Source organism: Sphaerodactylus townsendi, linkage group LG05 (genome assembly GCF_021028975.2).
Source record: "Sphaerodactylus townsendi isolate TG3544 linkage group LG05, MPM_Stown_v2.3, whole genome shotgun sequence".
NCBI classification, from domain to species: Eukaryota; Metazoa; Chordata; class Lepidosauria; order Squamata; family Sphaerodactylidae; genus Sphaerodactylus; species Sphaerodactylus townsendi.
This window is the reverse complement of record NC_059429.1, coordinates 85,233,770-85,239,317: the sequence shown is the minus strand read 5'-3', so window position 1 is coordinate 85,239,317 and position 5,548 is coordinate 85,233,770. Positions and strand designations below refer to the sequence as shown.

The 5,548-nt window shown below is 43.6% G+C and overlaps 1 long non-coding RNA gene across 1 annotated transcript; it reads right to left on the bottom strand.

Moving 5' to 3' along the window:
* Nucleotides 1-1,848: 1,848 nt before the first annotated feature.
* Nucleotides 1,849-5,230, bottom strand: LOC125434016. Its single transcript, XR_007244692.1, has 2 exons — nucleotides 5,182-5,230; nucleotides 1,849-2,026 (listed from the first exon to the last, which is right to left on the bottom strand). It is a non-coding gene; the product is annotated as an uncharacterized LOC125434016 (long non-coding RNA).
* Between the last annotated feature and the right edge of the window lie 318 nt (nucleotides 5,231-5,548).

The window sequence follows — 5,548 nt, the reverse complement described above, 5'->3', positions numbered from 1 at the left end:
ATAAAAGCTTGCTTTGTCAGATGCATGAAGATGACAGAGACATATATTTACTAAGTTATGAACACAAGAAAGCTGGGGGAAGAGAGGGTCAATTCACATGAGGCAACTCCTGCATAGGGAGTCATCTGATTTAAAGACCAGATTCCAGATGTTTATTTACATTATTCATAGTTCGCCTTTCTCACAGGGACTCAAGGCAGGTTACACATGGTGAGTCAGCCAGTCAACAAAATGTAACCAGTGTGTTAGGAAATTAGAAGCCTGGAACCACAAAAAGAAACAAAAGTAGAGCATAAGTATTAACATACACATTAACAGAGATGTATCTAGGGAAAATGTATCCCGGTGCAAAATCTGAGTCTCTCTCCCCCCCCCTCCCACACACACACCCTGTATGGGTGGCTGCCCTCCCCCACCATGACCAAGCAACATTTTTTTGCACCAGGTCTTGAAGTCACTGTATGGATTCGGGTGGGAAGGAGGAGAGGTGTGGGGCGATTTCCTGCCCCCCACGTGACTAAATGCCCACAACCCAGGGACATTTGACCCCATATGCACATTAAGCAGTACATAAATTGTATAATAGGATCCTACATGATATACAGAAGTATAGACTACAAGTCCCAATCATTTATCCAAGTAAATTTGTGAACCATTTTGTACTTTGTAGTCTTACTTCCTAAGAGTTTCCAGCATCACAATGACAATGCTTCTGCCAACTCATGAAGGGTGCCCACTTGAGAACTAGGTAGCCTGTATACAAGCAGAATGCTTATCATTAGCCACTAATGTAAGGAGCGTACAATCAACGGCTGTGATAGTTTGCACTGGAAGTTGGTAGAAGTTGAAGGATGTGCAGAGGACAATAGCTATACATTTTTCTCAGTCAGTTGGTGGAAGACCGTGTAACCAAGGGTTGTTAGTTGGGACAAGCACACCAAATAATTTTCTTCCATGTACAAGTTTCCCTAATAAACAAACAGCAGTTGGGAAAAAAAATTAGTTTGAATCCTAAAAAAAATGTTTTTTTCAGGGTGAGAAAACTGTCTGGGTGTGTATGAGTGTTTGTTTGAGGGAGGCAGGGAGGGAGGTACTTTCTCTACATGCATCACCATAGCCCCAGTCTGAATTGGGCCACACATGTTTGGAAATTATATTCCCAAGAGCGAGTTGCAAGAACAGAGTGAATGTGACATTCTTTTGAAAAATGGACTCTGGCTCACAAAACCTTGTGACACAATAGTCTTCAACATGCTATAAGACTCTTTGCTACTTTAAATCTAGATTTCTAATTCTGTCAGAGATACTTCATTCGATAAACACAGTAGATTTTGGTCATATTTCAGTTCCTTCTTTGCAACAGGAATTATACATCATTATTCTTTCCCCTGTCCACTATATACTATTTTTTTAGCTGTACTCCTTTTTATACATATATTTGTAATGGTAGACACGAAGGCTGATAACTGTTTGTTACATTTCTAACACACAATAAGCACCATCCTATTGAAAGTTCCATCCCCTTGCAGATAGTTTTTTTCTCATAATTTTTCTACCATGGTAGCATTTAGAATGCCTTGAAACTGTGCTTCTGAGAAAGTACCTTTGAGAAATTGTGCTTGCAGACAGCTCCAAACCAATCTAGTTTTAATACAGATTCTTCCTGCCAAGCAGATGGAATGAAAAACCAAGGCTGGGCCACATCAAGAGTGGTTGGTGGCAGGGACAGGAGTTAAAGTGGCCAACTCTATGATGGGGAATTCTGGGAGCTTTGAGGGTGGAGCCTGGGGAGGGCGGGTTTTATGGTGGGAAGTGTAAGCTGCAAAATAAAAATAAAACAGATTTTTATTTTATGATTAAAGGTATATGTCTTTTATTTAGTTAAGTAGATCTATGTTGGGTAGGTTTTTATAGTTTAAAAATCATGTAAGTTTCTTAAGGGCACTCAGGAGACTGTAGGCTGGGCGGTTTCCTCTTTTGCATACTACTGGAAGCTGTCTCCTTTGTCCCAGCATCGATCCTGGACCTGCAACACAAAGGACTAATGAACTCATGCAAAAGGTGCTGGATTCTTTGATTGGATTATACTACCCACACCCCGAAGATCGGACTGTCTGCTGCCTTTTCCTTTGTTTGCCCGGGACTCCACCTCAATGAACTGCTGTGGCGGGACCCGTAGGCAAAAAGGGTGCACCCCGCCACAGTCACCCTCAACGGTTTTCATTTACATCTCAGAGGAAGGACTTTTCCCGCTTCTAGTTTCCCGCCATTGCAAACTCTCGCTAGGGGTGTAGTCTCAGGAGAGTTCGCCAGCATTTATTCATTGTTTCCTGAGTGTTTTGTATTGTCTTTTGTTTCCCTAATGCTTGCATTGTCTCCCCCAGTACCCCCCTTTTGTTGTACTCCCAAAGTGTTATGAAAACCCTGTATGTTCTCTCGCTCAGCGCGGTTGCATTAGCGAGAGTCTGTATTGAAGATTCCTTGATTGTATAGTAAAGCCTTTTTCATTCATAAAAATCTCAGTTTGTCAAGCTGGTTTACTTCCTATTAGAGAATCTTTTAGTTCTTGTTGCCCTAGTTTTGCGGGTAACAGAAGGACCTCAGGAGGGTATAGTGCCATAGCATCCACCCTCTATAATCTGGACACCATTTGTAATTCTGGGAGATCTGCAGGCCCCACCTGGAGGGTGACAACCCTATGAGTACATCTTATCACAAGAAAAGACCCCACAGGGAACACACTACATCCAGCTACAACCTCACCTGAGAAATGTGGATTTTTAAAAAATTCACTTACTCTCCTTCTGACCTCTGTCTGCATTTCCATGGGGACCAAAACAATACCAGCCTCTTCTGTTTATTTGCACATGCAAATTCATCCTGTTATGTTACCAAGTCAACCTGGTGCTTTTGGCAGGCAGTCCTGCTGTAGTGAACAAAGACACAGCAAAGCAGAGCAGGGGTGGGGTGAAATGGAGTGGAGTGGAGTGGGGGGGAGCAAGGGAGAGAGGACTACTCCTCTACATCCTGTCACTCAAAGGTAACCTATATCTTGTAAAGATGATATGGAAGGAGAAGGAAGGCAGTCCTTGATTCTAAAAGGAGAAGTACAGGGGGCTTCAAGCTTATCTGGAAGTCAGCATCCTTCCTCTATAATCTTAAATGCATGGAAACAGGTGTATTGTTACTAACTGTTGGGAAAAACCCCCCACTGCCCATTGCTGTTCTCTGTTGGTACATTATATATTCCTGGCCTAAGCTCTGTCTGCAAAAACAAAAGGCTGATTTGTAATTCCTAAATTGAACGAGCTTAAGCTTTGGGAAGATAGATTTTGATTGAATATTACAAGAAGCTTGAGGAGAGTAGTCTGACAAGGAAGCCAATTGTTGAGACAGTGGCAGTGGGGAGGGTGGATCCTCCTTTACTGGAGGTCTTCAAGCCAAGGCTGGCTAGCCACTCTTATATTCTAGCTTTAGATAGCTTTGGATTTCCTGCACTAAGTAGCAGATTAGTCTAGATGGTCTATCAGGCCCCTTCCAATAGCCATGCACACAAGACCCCACCAGGACTGATAGAATATAAGAGAGAGAGAGCAGGCATGAGCACACTGGGCTCTGATTTATCATCAGTACACAAATGCAGCACCTGTGCATGATGGAAGCATCTGTGTGTATACTCCCACCCCATGGTTGGCAATTTTTGAAAAGTTGCATCCCTGATCATGGGGAGTTTAGATGCAAACACTTCCTGTACTTGTTGGCATCATACAGGTGATCATGCAGGGTGTGGGGCCAGTACACTCAGGCCTGCTGTCCCTGCCCAGGCATTCAGTCAATGCTGGGAGGGCTGGTGTTTAGAGGACTTATGACACAAGCCCTTCCAACCCCTTCATAGACACATGGCCGTCTGCAGTTCTATGGATGAGTGTGCGAACCAATGAACTATGACTGCAACTGGCAGGTAATGTTGATTGCAGCAACACTTTTCCAGCCAACAGGATTACGAGAATCACTTCTGAATGACCCATTGATTTACATGCTCCATTTGTCCCCAAAGAACTACAGTTTGGAAGAAAACTGAAATAGTTTGGATGGAAGAGAAGAGTCATGCAGTAACTAGCCCAGAGTTATTCCCTTTTAATGTCTGCTGTTTAGGACCACACAGTAAACAGCTGAGGCAGTGCCAAATGTGAGGTGTGCATTCTTAGTTTGTGTCTGAATATTGCTCACTCAGAAGTCCAAAGAGATTCTGAGCTCTATATGAACCTATGGATCTGTATTCTATAGATTGGGCACTCTTCCGCTTTCTGCTTTCACACTGCCTTTCTTGGCCCAGGAACTGGCAATGAAGAGAATAGTCTTATTTCTTGGCATTCCCACCCCCAGAAACCAAAAGGCAAAGGATAACTCCACAGACTTTGACCAGAACATAGTCAAACAATGACCATCCCCAGAGACAACAATGCCCTATTGTCATGCATGGCCTTTTCAGTCTTTTCCATTGTGATGCTTGAGAAGCTGCAGTTAACAAAGGCAAAGCCACTTCCTCCTGCTGCTGCCCCAGGGCACATCCTGTTTGGCTAGGAGGGCACTGTTGGGGAGGCATCTTGGTCTAATAATGGTGCTGGAAAGCCCCCAGGACAGCACTCAGGATTCAATGGATAAATGGGACTGTAGCCCATTTTTGCATTGTTTTTGCTTCAGCAAACAATAAGGCATTGTTAGTTCTGTGGGTCCTGTTTGAATTCATGCCAAAGAACAGCAGCAAAATATAGAGATTTCTGGAGAACCAGGTAGACTTCTCTGTGAGGGGTGTGAAATAATTAGCAAGACATATTTGCAGTGTGGTATGCAATATACAGTTGGGTACACAAAAGTGAAAAACAGTGAGAGGGGTTGTGGAGAAACAGACAAGAGCATTCAAACTGAACTAGCCAGAAAGTGGTAAATCATTCGTGACAACTAAAACTAGCCCATGCCTCTGAAGTTCAGCTGTTGGCACAAAACTTTCTTTGTAAAGGCAGAGATGCCCCGAACCACCAACAAAAAGGTTCAACATGGCCCTCCAAAAAGTGTAACTGTTAGAATGTCGAACTGGGGCGCTCAAACATGCTGTCAGAATGAGGGCCAAGTTTGAGGGCAAATGTATTTCAGCTTTTCTTTTTGTGCGCCTTTGCTTACTAAGAAGAAGGGGCACAGGCAGCTGCAGAAAGAAGTCCCAGTGATAGATGTTTTGCCAAGAAGCAAGATGTTCTAAACAGGAAGGGATAGGGCTGTCTGGGTCTTCAGTACATCCCTTGCCCAGAATGGGCAAGCCTTGGATACAACCTAGAAATAGAACGGAAGAAAGCAGAGGTGGAAAACAGCAAGAAGGCAAAAAAAGAAAAAAGGTCATGTTGGTGTGGGTGGGGGCATAGCAACAGCTCAGCCTGATTCCTGCACCCCATTTCCTCTTGGACAGAAAGTCCCCTTGTTTGTTGTATGATTAGCAGGCAAAAAGTGGTTAAGAATTAGAGATAGGCCTGAAAACCATGCATCATATCTCTCA